The following is a 17,260-nucleotide window of genomic DNA, read 5'->3' on the forward strand; positions in this document are numbered from 1 at the left end:
AACAGGTCATCAACAGAAGGTAATTGACTCTGCTCTTCAGGGTCCTCAATCATTGAAGGTTCAAACAACCTCAAGCAATCTGCATTCACGACTGAGTAGATGTGCATGTAAGCTAGCAGATCAAGGCGAAAAACATTCTCACCAATCTTCTCAAGTATCCTGAAGGGTCCATACCTGATAGGTTTTAACTTTTTACCTTGACCTTGCATTCTGTCCTTGCTGATATACAGCCAGACTTGGTCTCCAACTTGAAAACTATGCTCCATCCGATGCTTATCATGCCTAGCCTTGTACTTGGCCTGGCTCTTTTCCAGCTGTTCCTGTACTGCCTGGTGGATCTCCTGGATCTGTTCAATGAACCTAGTTGCCTTGTCCACATCACTGTGTCTATCAACCATGGTATCTTTACCAAAGACAAAATCCAAAGGAGACCTTGGTATGAAACCAAAACATGTCTCAAAAGGAGATCTCTGTGTAGAAGAGTGTTTGGCTCTATTGTAAGCATGCTGCACATAGCACAAGTGCTCATCCCAAAGCTTAGGATGTTTGCTGCAATATCCTCTCAGTAACTGGATCACTGTCCTATTAACTACTTCTATCTGGCCATCTGTCTGTGGATGAAAAGTTGTGCTTTTCTTTAATTTGGTGTCGATTAGTTCCCACAGACTGTACCAAAACTTTCCCACAAATCGGGTGTCTTGATCAGATATAACAGAAGTGGGTAATCCAAAATGAACCCATACATGTTCAAAGAATAATTTTGTAGTTTGTTCAGATGTAATCTGTTTACTACAGGGTATTAAAATACACATTTCGCTGAACCTATCCACAACAACATACAAATAATCATGAACTTTCCTAGATTTAGGTAGTCCTCCAACAAAATCCATGGAAATGCTTTCCCAAGGGTGAGAAGGAACTGGCAATGGAGTGTATAAGCCTAGTTTTCTATTGCTGGGCTTGCTTTTAGCACACATAGCACACCCCTTTACATATCTAGAAACTGTCTCACTCATTTTCGACCAATAGCAAAACCTTTGCAGCTGTGCAACTGTTTTACTTACCCCAAAGTGACCTGATATCAGAGAAGTGTGTGCTTCCCTAATTATCTTTGCTCTCTCGGTTTTTGGAATGCAGAGTTTCCCACAATGATATAAGAGTCGGTCCTTCATGTGATAGTCCAATTCTTCTATTCTTTTGCCTTGACTCAAAGTTGCATATACATCTTTAAAGTCCATGTCCTGAGCATACTGTTCTATGTAGCTTTCATGCAGCATAGAATTATGCTTAAGTATGGTAGATGCATTTATAATGGATCTAGATAACATGTCTACAACCTTGTTATGTATGCCCTTTTTATATCTGATCACTAAATGAAACTGTTGTAGAAAACCCATCCATCTATAATGTCTTGATTGCTGCAACTTAGTTTGGGAGTGTAGGTATTGAAGTGGCTGATGATCAGTATGTATTACTGTTTCTTTTCCCATTAAGTAATGTTTCCACTTTTTCACACTTTGAACTAATGCATACAATTCTTTATCATATGTAGGATAGTTAACTACTGCAGGATTAAAAGTCTCAGAATGATAACATATGGGTTTACCGTGCTGTGTCAACACTGCTCCCATGGCATAGTCACTGGCATCAGTTTGGATCTCAAATGGTCTTTATAGATCTGGCAGTGCTAGTACAGGTGCTGTACTAATTTTTTCTTTCAAGGTGTCGAAGGCTTTCTGCTGTTTGCCTCCCCACTGAAACACCTTGTTCAATCATGTCAAAGCATGTAAGGCAGCTGCAATTGAGGAAAAAATTGAAATGAACTTCCTCCAATACTGTGCTGCTCCTAAGAATCTTCTCACTTCTGTAGCAGACTTGGGTTTAGGCCAGTTTATGATGACTACCACTTTAGAGGGATCTATTTTCAATTCACCTCCCCCTACTATATGACCCAAATAATTTAGAGAGGTTTTGTCAAATTCACATTTGGAGAGTTTAACATAAAGTTTTTCTCTTTTCAAAACATCTAATGTCTGCTTAACATGCTTTAAATGTTCTTCCCACATTTTACTAAAAATCAGAATGTCATCCAGATACACAATAACAAAATCATTAAGAAAATGTCTGAGTACATCATTCATTAATCTCATGAAAGTAGCAGGGGCATTGGTCAAGCCAAAAGGCATAACCAGCCATTCATACAATCCCTGCTTTGTTTTGAAAGCAGTCTTCCATGCATCTTGCTCTGCAACTCTGACCTAATGGTATCCACTGTGCAAATCTAGCTTGGTGAAATAAACAGCTTCCTTCAATTGATCTAAAAGATCATTTATGCGAGGAAGGAGATAACGATTTTTTATTGTTATCTTATTCAGTGCTCGGTAATCAATGCACATTCTCCACGAGCCATCTTTCTTTCTCACCAAAATGATTGGTGACCCACATGGTGACGTGCTAGGCCTGATGAACCCTTTCTCGAGCAACTCCTGCACCTGCTTCTTGATTTCAACATTCTCTAAAGCAGATAACCTATACATCCCAATGTTAGGAAAAGGAACATCTTGCTGCAAAATAATATCATGTACTATTCCCTTTTTGGGTGGCAGACCTTGAGGTTCTTGAAACAAGACATCATAATCTGAAACAATCTTTTCTATATCAGCTTGTTGATCAGAATTACAGCCCTCAAATACATTGGTTTTATTAGATTTCTTTTCCTTTACAACCATTAGTAAGAAATTTTTGCATGAATTTATCATTCTTTTCATCTGTCCTGAGTTTATGAGAGTATAATTATTCTTGAGCTTATGAGCTCTTACAAAGTATTTGATTCCCTCTTTAACAAGTAGATACTTGTTCTCAACTTTGTAGAAAATAGCTTTTCTATCATACAAGTAAGGACTTCCTAAAACAATTCCACATATATCCAAAGGAATTACATCTAACTCAACCTCATCTGCAAATGTTGACCCAAAAGAAAACTTGAGTTTGCACTGTCTAGTCACTTGTAGTTGTTCTTTATCATTCAACCATCCTAATGGGTATGGTTTCTTATGAGGTGTAGTTATTAATCCCAATTTCTTTACAATTGCTTCAAAAATTAGATTTACTTGTGAGCCACTATCAAACAAAGTATCAATCCTTTGATTTTTGGAAACAACTCGAATATGGAAAAGCTCATGCCTTTTTCTCTCATGTTCTTCATCAATAATAGATTGAGCAGAATTACTAGTAGATGCTTCAGAATTCTTACCTTTTATACCTGTGGCTAAAATGATTGTTTCATCTCCCGAGTCTGACCCCAAATCTTTCTGAATAGCTACAACAATCTTCTTCTTCTTGCCCTTGGACTTCTTAGGTCTCAGCTCTGGATGCAGAATCCAACAGTGCTCATCATCATGCCCCTCCTTTTTACAGTGAGTGCATGAAGCTTTGCCTTTCTGTGCAATGTTAGCCTTCCTTGCTTTCCACTTCTGCTTTCTTTTCTCCTTGCTCTTGCTTACAGTGGGTTGGGATGGTCCCCCAACTTCTGGATTTCCATTCTTTCCTCTAGCTTCTAGATGAGTAGCTTGTACAGATACCTCATCTATACTAGTGGGATTAAACATGAGGATGGTATGCCTCATGTAGCTTTGTAGACCACCAATGTACTTCAAAAGAGTCTCTGGTGAGTCTAATGAGATACCCAACATCAATGCTCTTTTTCTAAACTCTTGAGTATACCCTTGCACACTTTGCCCTTTCAGCTGCCGAAGAGTTTGCCAACTCATCATGGCTTGTTGCATGTAGACCAATGGATAGAACTGCTTTTTGATTACAGCAACAAACTCACTCCAGATAGAGATGGTCTTACCATGTATTTTCATATCAGCTTGGGTTCTGCCTTCCCACCAAACGAAGGCAGTACCTCCTAGGCGTAGGCTTGCCAGCTGAATCTTACTCTTGTCTGAGTCTATGTTCTGCACTCTGCAATACACATCAATTTGTCTAATCCAATTGTCCAACTTTTCAACACTTAGCTCTCCATCATATATAGGCAAATCAAATTTGACATCTAGTTTAATCAAAGATGCTTACTTATTATGCACAGGGCTATTAGGAGGTGTAGGAAATCTTTCTTCTTTCCCTTTTGAGTGGTCATGGGAATGTGATTCATCTTCTTCTTTACCTTGTTTAGAGCCTGATGAATCTTCATCCTTGTGCTTTCTAAAGTCCCTATACATTTCTTCTACCATAGACTTTATAGCTAGGAAACTTTCTATGAATTGAGGGTCTGACCCTGTAGAACCTTCTTCTGACATTATCTTTCGAGAACGGACTCTCCCAATTTCAAGATTAATTTCCACCAACTCTCCTTCTCCTAATTTGAGCTTTGATCTAGTGATCATACACAGCTAAACCAACACAAGCTTGTCTAACCTTACAGCCTAGGGCTCTGATACCACTTGATCTGATAATCACCCTATGAGTGACCTCAGTTGAAGATTTGCTATACAAAAGGTATTACAGACTCATGTGATGGTGTGTGTATTTTGTGTTATTTAAGCAACGGATCGATCAGATTGGCAATACACAGAAAATAAGTGGAAAGACAACAAAGAAACACAGTAAGCAACACAAAGATACAAACAATTTTTTAATAAGGAGTTCACCCTATTCTCCAGGTCTACGTCTCCGGTCCAGCTTCAGTGGTGGCCTTGTTTTATTGTGTCTTTCAGCAGAGAAATTACAATACAGGGACTCAATGTGAGTTCTCCTGAAGCAGATTTTTCTTGGTAGGGTGGTTCTTGGATTCCCCAAGCCACTCGGAGTTCACAGACTCTCTTCCTTCCTACCAGCTCTGTGACCCTTGGTCTACAGTGGAAAGAGCCAAATGCGATGCTCAGTCTGGACAAATTCCTCTAGCGAAAGGCTTGAATCTTCAAGCTCTCTGGTGCTCAACGCTGCCTATGGTCAGCTCGGCCCTCTGTCTCCTCTGCTTGGCTTTACTGTTCTCTGTGTTCAGTCCTCCCCTCAGGGTTCACTGTTCACTGTCTCTCTCGGTCGCTTGGACTCCTCTATATTCCTCTCTCTCTCTTTTTATTCAAATGTCTATGTTCATGGCTTTAACCATTCGATCCTTATGCCTGTTCGGTTCCTCTCCCGCCTGCATCGATTCTCCTTCCGCCTGCGTGCTTGGAATTCCTTGTTCGGCGTCAGCATGAACGCTCGGGAAGTAGCCACGTGTCCTCATTGGAACAGTACCACCCTGCTCGTCAATTCATTTCTTCGGTTATGTCGTGGATACGTTCTTTCTCCATCGTGGCGGTCAAATAGATTCCAAATCCTTTTAGAATGCGGCTTAATTCCTGTCGATTCCACTTCTTTCTATCGAGCACAATCTCAGCCATCCGATCTGGGCTCCTCCAGATCCAATGTCATACGCACGTCGAGCACGGTTGAATTGCTCGACCGATAATGCGCGATCACGACAGTTTTTCTCTCACCTTCGCTGCCATGCGTCGATTGCTGAGTGTGATCGCTTCGCTTCCTACCAAAAACACTTACCGTTCAAGGGTACCCCGATCAATACCGCCAGTTTCTAGGGCACGGGTCCCGCCTTCGTACTTTAGCGCCTTTTTACCTTTTTCCGCCTGCAGTCCTCTGGCTGCCAACGTGACCAAGTGCTTAAGGCCCCTCCATTTCTGCCTTGTTTGCCCAGCGCATCGAAAATAAGCTCCTTTTCCCGATCCGGGGCTCCCAGGGGCTATTTTGACCTCCTGCGCAGTCTCCATGGGCCTCGGTCAGTGTGCTTTGACCGAGGTCCTCGTCGTTCCACACCGGCTGCCATGGCCACTGGTTCAGGGTGTTTTCGATTGCTGTTTTGGAATTTTCAAGGATTTGTTCGACCTGATTTAGTCATGGTTCTTTGACAGTCGTTTATGGATCTAATTCGGATCATCAAGTAGCTAGCCCTTGGGTCCTACTGATGTCTTTGACCACTTGACCTTTGGACACTCTCATGATATAGGCCTGCTAGCGTCTAGGAGGCTCTGGACACTCTTATGACAAGGCATGCCAGCATCCAGGGGCTATTTTTCTTAGTGTTGTGCCAGCGTCCCTAGGATTTGAGCCACTTTTTTAGGCCTAAAGCCTAGGTCACTACACAGGATTAAATGCCACCTTCAGAACATTAAGATAATAAGGAAACAATGATGCAAAAGTATATACTTGAACAAGCCCTTAATCGGACCCTTGCTAGCCATGACATGCATTTCGTCAAACATATCACAAATATGTAATATAAAAGTGTAATCAATAGATTTAAGCATAGGGATCTCATACTTATCTGTGAATCACTAAGAACCATTGTTCCCTCATATAATTTGCTACATGATCATCTATTAGGTCATAGATACATTGTCCATTCATTTACAAGTAAAAAAATGATGAGAGCCATACATAGCCACTGCTATAAAACACATGCATAACCAACATAATAGCAATGGAAATACCAATGAAATCACAACCATATGATCCACATATAAACCAGTATAATATTCATAGAAATACAAGGATAAATAACCTCATATTGATGATGCAAAATCCAAACCTGGGATGGTACTACCATGTTCCACTCGACCATAGAATGACTAAGCCAAATATCTCTTCAGCTACTCACTCTCGTGCCATATTCCAAGCATGAATGTGTGACTCAAACCAAAAGAACCAACCAAGGCATCCTGAGCCTAACCACCTCTCCCTCATCAATAGAAACTAGGCTTTACCGTAATCCATCCCCGATCACTAGGCCAATACAATGAACATGTAATAATAGGCTTTACCATGATCTCCACCCGATCACTATGACAAACAAACATGGATGCCACCATATTTCTCCACCTACATCTTGAGAAATCTTCCTGTCTCCTAGTCTCTCAGGCTTTACCACATATCCCAACCCAGGATTACTAGGCCTAATGGAGAGAAATCCACCTCTTGGATTTACCGTATATCCTGACATTCACCGACAAAGATTCTTAGGCCCACCGAGGCAACAAAATCTTGGCTTTACCGCAACCCACAATCTAGCTCAAGGGTTACTAGGCCAGTGGATTTATCGTGATCCACAATCTGGTTCAGGTACCAATAGGCCATGTGTTTTATCATTCAGAGATCCACCTCACTGAGATTCGAATCCATCCGGCAATCCATATCAACCAAAACATGAGAACCCCATCAAAACATGGCTATCCGGAAATGGCAAGGCTAGGCTGAAAACACTATCAAACCTGGCAAAACCCATGCCATAAAAGAAAAAGAACCACATGCAATACCATGCATGCCAAATCAAGCAAGGAAAACACACATTAAAATCAATACATGCAAAGAATCCTGTTGTAGCTGCTTGATCTTTCTCTTCCTTGCTTAATCTCTGCTTCCTCTTGCCTTCTTTGCCTTTCTTGATCCAATGCCAAAATTCTCCAAGAAAACTCTAAGTGTCCAAGAGTGTGTGTGAGAGAGAGAGAGAGAATAATGAGAGAGCTCCAAAACTGAACTGACAAAAGGTTACAATAATTGGGCCTCTATTTTCTTCATTTTCCATTGTTTTCCTTCATTTTCCTCCTCACATGCAACCTGTGACCTTTCACCTTCCTTTTCTCCTAATTTCCATTATTTTCATGAATCATTGTGCCAAAAATGCCATTTTGCTTTTCCAAATCCTTAGCCATTGCTTTTTCCAATTTCCTTAGCCATAATAAACCAAATGAACACCCACTAAGATGTTTTTCCCAACATTCAACTTGGAATAAGTGTCCCATCAACCGTGGTTATTATTTTTCCTTTATTAACTTTTATTACAAGAAATTTTCAACACAATTGTTACGTTAAGGGTAAATCTCTAAAGAAAATTAATTAATCAAAATAATTATAATGACTAAATCTATTTAAAGAAAGACATATTATTATTTCAATTTAATTAAAAATAATTTTGGATTAAAGAATAATATAATAATTAAAAAGAAATAAATAATGGTCAAATTAACTTAATGAAGAGTTGAAAATATAGGAATTAAATTAAAATAAGATTTAAAAAAAAAATATTTAAGGCGAGAAGACTACCTATTAAACATGAATCATTAAATGAAAAAGGAAAGGATTTTAAAATATATTTTATGGGGAAAATAATAAGAAATTTAAAAAAGAAGAACTGAAGAAAATTGAATTAAACTTAAAAAAAAAACCAAAGAAGATGTTTGTATTAGAATTATTATCATAAAGGGAGGGAAAACAAACTAATATAAAGTATAAAATCAAATATATGTTAAGAGGATAGAAGGGAACACTCAAAGTGATAGGAAAACAAGAATATGAGAAAAATAAAGGATAGGAAAAAGAGAAAGAGAAATAGAGGAAGAAGAGGGTGCGGGGAAGAGGGGTTACAAGGCATTAGAACTGATATAAGGGTACCATTTTTTAGAGGACAAGAAATGAATACCGGGTTTTCATGATTTTCTTATATGATATCCTTCAGCACAATTAAAGTTGTTTAGGTTTTTTCAATTTTAGGGCTTCCCTAATAACATGGTTGGCATGGAAGGGTGCAAAACTCTTTGAAAATGGGTGAAAGGTTCACCCAAACTTGTTAAGAAAATCCATGAAAACAACACACAGTTCTCAAAAGTCTTCATCAATAACAATTTATTGACTATAAAAATATGCATGCTAAAATAAAAAAAGTTCTTTATTGTGACTTGCAAAATTAAAGATCAAAATCAAATCATCAAATTCAAAGAATGCAACAACACATCCCTTTATGAGATGATATTATTTTTATTTTGCCTTATCTACCATTAGGTTTGTAATCATTGGCATTTTTAAATTTTAATATTTTTTTAAAATTATTCATCAAATCTTTTATCTTTGCCTTTGTTTTGTATTGGAAAGTGTTTAGCTAAATATTTTCCATTAATATAGAGTACAAATGGGTCTTCGTTCAAGTTATTTATCTCATAACTATTTTACAATATATATCTACACAAATTTTGAAATTTACTCCATCTTTTTCTCTTTCCTAATTTCAAATAATGCTTATTTTGCTAATGATCAGTGGATAAAAAAATTGAAACTTTATATGCAATTACACCATACCAATTTTGAATATTGAGCATTTCAACTACTTTACCTAATAGCCACATATGTTTTACACTTTGAAAGACAATTGCTACTTATCCTCTAATTAATCCAATGCGTGTGTTATTACTTACTCTTTTAAGGTTTCAACCATTCATACCCCTCTCTATGTCGAATCAATGCTTTACCATTCTCCTCGTGCCCCTCTTTGAGGGGCCATTCAAAGCCAAGTATTTATTACTAATGTCTTGTTTTTATTTTTTCATGAGATATATATTTTTTTTATTTTACTTAGTTTAAAAATATTTAAATTATAATTTTATAAAAAATATATATATTTTTAAAAATATCAAAATTTAAAACATATCATTTTTATTAAATTACTCTATTATCATAACCTTAAATTACCCCATTATTTATATATATTTGTTGAACTTCTATAAATAACTATTATTTAATATTAATTTAGTTTATAATCAATTTAATATTTATTTATTAATATATGAACAGCGCCTTTAACTTATGTTTGAATCTAGATAATTAGGTATATTTATATATTTAATAATTTTTATAACCTACTAACTATTAATATATATTAGTTTTGGTTATAATTTATTTTTTAATATATAAAAATGGTCCATTTACTTTTGTTCTAATAAGAATTTAACTAACCAAAGTTACTTTTTTAACTAAATAATGGTTATAATCCTAATTCGGTCCTAACTAACCAGTCAAATCTAGCCGTTGTTAATATAGTAGTTATACAGCCGTTGGAGTCTCTACTCTATCTATTTAACATGCAAAGCGTGATCTACTCATTCAACTTGTCCTGACGATGAACCACACTAATTGGTTCGAAACGCGTTGACTAATAAAATTTCTTGTAATTTACGCTGAAAAATCTCTCATAAAATTATTATAGATCACATAAGCCTCAATACAACATGTCATTTTAATTAAAACCTTTACTTACAACCTATAATATAACCCTATGTAGATGATTTTTTCCTTTAATCCCATGCATTTTCAAAGTAAAGGAGAACAACGTAGTTAACTGTGTTCATTTGATTATTGAAAAGTAAATAGATATCCGATGGATGTAAAATATGGTCATATTTAACATGAACATTATATTTACTATTTTATATTTCCGGAATTTGAGGAATTAACCCATCACTTTTTATTATAGTTGAAGTGTTTATATGGTAGGAGTTACTTATTAAATGGATATTGATGTTTTATTTTTAATAATAAATAAAATTTTAAAATATTATTTAATTTTTTTAATATAATTTTTAATTTGAAGTTAATAAATAAAATATTTAAATTTTATAATATTAAGTGAATTTTATTTATTATATATGTAATTGTTGTGTTGAGAGATGTTTTACAATTTAATATAGGGAGAGATGTGTAAGCTTAAATGTTTGTAAACATAAATATTTAAAATTTAACATTTTGAATTAAAAATTAATAAAAAATTAAAAGTAAATATGTGTAAACATAAACATTTAATATTTAATATTTTGAATTAAAAATTAATAAAAGGCTAAAAGTATTACAAACATTTAAAATTTAACATTTTGAATTAAAAATTAATAAAAAACTAAAAGTAAATGTTTGTAAACCTAAACATTTAAAATTTAACATTTTGAATTAAAAATTAGTAAAAGGCTAAAAGTAATATAGAGAACATTTAAAATTTAAAATTTTTAATTGAAAATTAATAAAAGGCTAAAAGTAATATAGAGAGCCCAAGGATATGCTTCAAGGATTTTAATTTTAATTAAAAATTAATAAAAGGCTATAAGTGTGTGAAGCATATCATTTCAATATGCTATAAGAGATATTGGCTATAGAGCCCTATGCATCTTCTTGAATTGTTTACACATGTGTTGATTACACGTCAATTCACCAAATAAACGTTGAAAACACTATTTATAATATCAATAAATATAATCTTCTTGGTATGTTTACGACAAATAATCATTACATGTATGCATATTGCAAAGATATGGAAGGAGCTTCCATTGGGTGGAAGAAATATGCAAAGAGAAGTGTGTGAAGGAGATTCACACATTATTTCAATTTTCTATGACGGATACTAGTTGCAAAGAACTACGCATATTCTTGAATTGTTTACAAATAGTAAATTCCATTAAGAACTTGAAAAATGTGTTGATTACATGTTGATTCACTGAATAAATGTCGAAAAGACTATTTTATAATATCGATAGATATGATTTTATTGATATGTTTGTAGCTAGTAATCATTACACAATGCATGAGAGTAAGTGCTATTGAGCACCTGAGCTATGATGTAATCGCACATCAAATTTTTTTAATATATATTAATAGTATTGCAAAGCCTTAATTAATTCTTCAATGCTAAGTGCAGAGTTGTCTGCACTGTAGACTATATTGGTCACAGCAGATTCCTGCATCTTCGCACATATTTCTATTTTGACATAATTTTTCCATATATGGCTACCTTGCACACTTGTCCTTTCTCGTACGCTCTAGTACTAAATTCTTTCAATAGTTTTCACATTACATGTTATCATTACAAAGGTTGTGTATTATAATATGTTATAAACACTAATATTTACCAGTAATCCTTAGTTCTATCAATATATGGTTTGGCGTGTACAAATGATATGGACAACATGCTTGCATTTGGCCCCTGCAGTAGTGATGTGTGTTAATTGGATAAACATATGCACAAATTCTTCAGTTAATAATGACACATAGCCTTAATAACACATTGTTCGGAATGTAGAGATGCAAATAAATCTTTCATTATGCACACAACTACAATTTTTTAGAGTGCATAAGTGTGGATGAAGCTATGTGAAAATGGATTTCATTATGTGAGCTACGAAGGAGCAGAGGAAAGCTATGTGAAAATGGATTTCATTGTTTCAAATATATCATTGTGGATTTGGAAATAATGATAGATTAAAGAAATGCAGAGATACAGATAAAGCTTTCATTGTGCACATTGCGGAAATTATGCAAAGCATGAAAATGTGATCATTCTCTAACAAAGAAAAAATTGTAGATTGCGAAAATGCATTCATTCCCCCACACTTTTCTTCTGCACTCCTACCTCCTGCAAAATAGTAAACCCAAAGTGTTGAGATTGCAACAAGATGATGGAGCTTAGTGGAAAGGAGTCGCCTTCACTAAGTGGGCCCGCAGGCTATTTTTGGCGCAAAGAATATTTTTAGACTATGTCTATTTTTAGACATATGGATCATGTCTATGAGTTGAAGGATGTTGTTTATGGATGATTAGTCATGTTGGGAAAAATATATGGATTTCTATTTTTAGATCACAGCAGAGTGACTTTTAGTCTAAATATAGAACAGTCGAATATTATTAGCCCTTAATAATATTTGGACTATAAACATTATCTTATTCTCTTGGAGCACTTCAGGATGAGCTACGGATGTGGCACATGCAGATCCTAGAAGGAATCACGTGGTAAGGTATGGGATGACTGAGCTATTGCATGAGGGACTTCAGTTAGAACTCAAGTGATTGAGTTCTGTGGAGTTGGAGGAGCAGTTGATGGAGTTATGTTCAGTTTAACTTTGTTAAACTAGTTGTATTTAGTCTAACTGGAAAATAGACTAGAGATGAGTTGGGTGAATTAGTTATTAATTAATTCACTAATTATTAACTCATAATGCAACTGAAGAATACATCAGTTAACTCAGTGCATGCACAGTTCAGTGAAGACAAGTGTTAGAGGTAAGTGAAAGGGTGAGACAGCTGTCAGTTGTGAGTCAGTTGTGCATGAGATTTGCACACAAATCATGGATTGAGTAATGCCAATGAGTAGTATATGCCCAGTGAGATAGCTTGTGCTCACGTGATTTTTTGGGTAATTGTGCAATAGAGGCAGGCAAAGCAGCGAAGGAGATTTGAACCTGTGACTTGTTCGGATCTGAGCTAGTTTTGTGTGTAACAGGTGGAGCTGGTACTGATTACTTGCGAGGAGTATTGTACTGTGTATTGTTACATGTTCTCAATCAATATAATATACAGATAGCAGTGGGGTTTTTAGCTGTATGCTTTCCCCGGGATACATACTGTGTTGATATGTTTGATTGATGCTTCTATGTGTGCATGTGATTGTTTTGTTTCCGCTAAATTGATGATCAAAACGTAGAGGAGATTATGTATTGTGCAGGTTCCGCAAATAATGTATGATCAGGATAATCTCTGAGAATAAGTGTCATATTATTCTAAATTTCTACATGGTATCAAAGCTACGGAGATCGGAGCTGTATTGATCATCAGATCTATTATTCAGGAAGTGTTTACATTTTATTTCTTCAGGCAGAGTCTGTGATCGGGCCAGGTAGCCTCTGGATTCATCCTTCTTTTGGAAGGTGAGATATTCGGCGAATGCCCGTACAGTCAATCTCTGTATGAGAAATACTTTGTTCTCACGAATTTTAGATCAGAAGCGGTTGAGTTTTGAGCTGGTGGAATTCGAATTTGCAGCAGTGTTTTCTTGTTGCCAAAGTTGAGATGTCTTTCAACGAATTGCGATTGGAGTATGCCCTTGAGGGCAGCTCGAATTATATTGCATGGAAAGACAGGATGGAGGCGGTGTTAGATGATAACGGGTTGAAGGAGTTCGTGGATGCGGACGTCCCAAAGCCTACTGATGCTGCTCAAGTTGATGCTTGGCAAAAGAAGACAACAAAGTGTCGAAGGATTATGTTGGAGGGCGTGAAGGTTCACATTGTGTCCAGCCTCCATGGAAAGGCTTCTCCATACTTGATGTGGAAAGCATTGACAGATCTATTCCAAAGTAAGAGCGACCAGAGGAAGTTGGCGCTCAAGGATAAACTCAGAAACATCAAAGCTGAGAAGGGCGATAGTATGCCCAAGTATCTCACGAAGTTCACCCAATGTCGGGATGAGCTGGGAAGTGTGGGGGTGACTGTCGATGATGAGGACTTGCTGAGCTTGGCTCTACTTGGTCTTCCAAAGAGTTGGCATTCCTATCAGGACTCTGTCAATAGTCGGGACAATTTCCAGGATGGGAGAGACTTTGGTGGGATCTTGTGCAAGAGGAGATCAGGTGAAATACCAGGGACGGATCTTCATCAAAGGGAACTGATGAATAAAATTGCACTTTGGCTGCCAAAGCGAAGAAGGGGAAGAACAAGAAAGCTTCTCATTCTGATGGGAAAGGCAAGAAGCAAGACATGTCCAAGGTGAAGTGCTTTCACTGTCACCAGCACTGACACTATGCCACAAATTGTCCACAGAAGAAGAAAAATAAGCAAGCTGCTAGATCTGCAGCGGGAGAGGCTCTAGCCTCGCAATTTGAGCTGGATTTTTCACTGATCGCATGCTTGGTTTCAAGTGTGATGGGATCGGTTTGTTTCTTGGATAGTGGTGCGTCTTTTCACATGACAGGAGATCGATATTTGTTTACTGATCTGAATGAGAAAGATCTTGGAGTGCACATCGAGATGGGCGATGATGGTAGATATAGTGCATACTCAAGTCTCAAGACATTGAACGCCATTGGTGAAATTTGAGGTGTGATAAGAATTTGATTTTGTACCTGCAATCAAGAACTTCAAACTTCAAATTTTTCCCTTCTCAGTATGTTGTTAACAACTCTAATCACCTTTGCTATGATACCATGTAGAAATTCTCACTGTAGATTAATCTGATTATGTAATGCACTAAAGAAAAATACTTAATCTACTTCTACAAGCAAACTTGCGGAAGCTTAATCGATTTTGAGCAAGATCAAACAAAACACATATAACAGAGAAGAAGAACCAATACACATGAAGCACAGAAGAATACTCTGGGGAAAGCCTCAGCTAAAAACCTCGCTATCTGTATTATCATACAAGTGGAAATATCTCAGGATTACACAAAGCTTTAGCTCTCACAGTTATCCAGCTCTCAGTACAATCCCTCACTGCTGCTCATAGATAGAATAGACAACTCATGTGCCTTTCCCTCTGTCCTCCAAGCCTCCTATTTCCTTGCACAATTGTCCTTGGGTGCTCCAGTTGTAACCTTGTGTGACGCTAATCTCACACACTGCTCCAACACACTGTAAAACTGCGCAAATCTCAAGGAATTGAATTCCTTATGCATGCAAGAGATTTTCTTATAGGAAAGATCTTGCAACTGATAGTACACTATCCCTGCCTTTAATCTCAACTAGGCCTTTGTCGGAAATGACATGCATGAGTTATTTATGAGAGAATGTTCAGTTATCTGGAGTACACTAGTTTCATGCATGCATGCATTAACTGACTGAACTCACAATTAGTTCCTCCAACTGTTTGGAACTAATTTAACTAGACTTAACTCAGTTAAATGAGCTAACTAATTACAACTCAAGTACAACTCATCCTTATCTCCTTAATTAAGGGATAACTTCCTCAATCAAAGGGATAACTATTGCATGACTTCACAAAGACTTCTTGTTTGAATTTCTCCAACTAATTAACTCAAGATGAATTAATTAATTATCTTTTCAAACAATTGGTAAGACTAAATTCAAATTTTAATTCAAGGAAAAATTAAAATTGGAATATTCTTGTTGCCACATTTCAACAGTGGAGGTTGTTGGAAGTAATTATTCCACGTATTCCAAGTTTTCATGAGTTGTAATTGTGAGTTCCTAGGTTACTAGTTGTATTAACTATTTTTAGTAATTTAGATCCACTATTCTCGGATCTAAAAGTTTCATGTATTCCTATATATGTAAACTATGTGAGATGAATAAAAATAGTATGGTTTTGTGTTCTGTGCGCAATCTCTCTTAACTATCTTTGTTTTTCTAATATGGCTTGACTCCCTTAAGGGAGGGCCAGGAAAATGAGAGAGCCTTGAGTAAATTTTATGTTTATGTGTATATCTATTCACTATGTTTGAGCTAGATTAGATTTCAGAGTAAATTATGTTAGGTTTTATAGATATGTGTGCTTGCTTTTAGATATGTATGCAACAAACAATTGGCCTCTAAGAGATTCCTCTCTCTACTGGCAAGCCACTGGGAAGAAGAATACAAAGGTCACATTCATGGAGCTATGCGTAGACCTGCGCATACACATATGTTTCTAGGATAAAGGGCACTACATCATAAAACATGGGAACAATATTTGCATCAGTTGCTAAAATTAAGACAAGCTTGACCAAACACCAAGGAGAACAGGCATAGTTCTAAGAGGGAATGGTGATGTGAACAAAAGCATAGCAAACGTTGTGATGTATTTTGTCTAGAAAATAATTCCCTAACTCAAATTCGCTTGAGTCGAGAAACACACACAATCCCATATGTGGCAAGTGAATGGTAAAGGATGTTGGCCAACGACTTCTTCACATCAAGGCCTCGATGACTAAAAACTACATCATAAACTATTGATTAATAATTTGAGGCACACACACTTGTCAAGGGAGATCCATTCATCTTTTTTCCAGAGGAAGGGGAGGAGACGAACCACAAAATTGCCTTGGAAATGGAAAATTGTGATGGCTAATCCATTGATTGTTAAAACTATAAATTGGTGATCAAATCTTGGGATCGTTGTGATGATTAGATCTTCAGATCTAAAAATGGCAGATCTAATTTTTAACAAACTAAAGAAACCACTCAAAGCCAAATGTCTAAAGTCTATAGAAATAAGAAATAGCTTAAGCTGCGGAGCAACACAATAATTAACATGCCATGAACAATACAAACCGTACTGCAAACCCCAAGTCTGTAAAAACTATAACCTTGATTTAGGAGTACCATGTACAGTGGTCTCTATGACACTACAGGACCATACATTGGGTCTGATGAAATACACATATCATATGATATACTAGACTTATCAGACACTAGCTGGAGAGAATCGTACTATTGAAGAGACTAAATCAGGTGTGGCAGGTACAAGTACCACACTGGCAGTTGGGCCCGCACTTGCAATCATTTTCCAGAGATACATCTGCACCATATCTGTTTACAGCGAATTCAAATATATGGAAAAATTTTCGCTCTAAAACCATGAAATAAAATTAATAACAACTACTCTGAACAAAACGGTACCCCATCTCATAGCTTGTCTTCACAATACCATCCATCTTGAATCCTTTCTTGCTGTGAAAC

This window comes from Pinus tabuliformis, chromosome 5_2 (assembly GCF_031772625.1).
Source record: "Pinus tabuliformis cultivar Carrire ecotype Pingquan chromosome 5_2, CPIR1, whole genome shotgun sequence".
NCBI classification, from domain to species: domain Eukaryota; kingdom Viridiplantae; phylum Streptophyta; class Pinopsida; order Pinales; family Pinaceae; genus Pinus; species Pinus tabuliformis.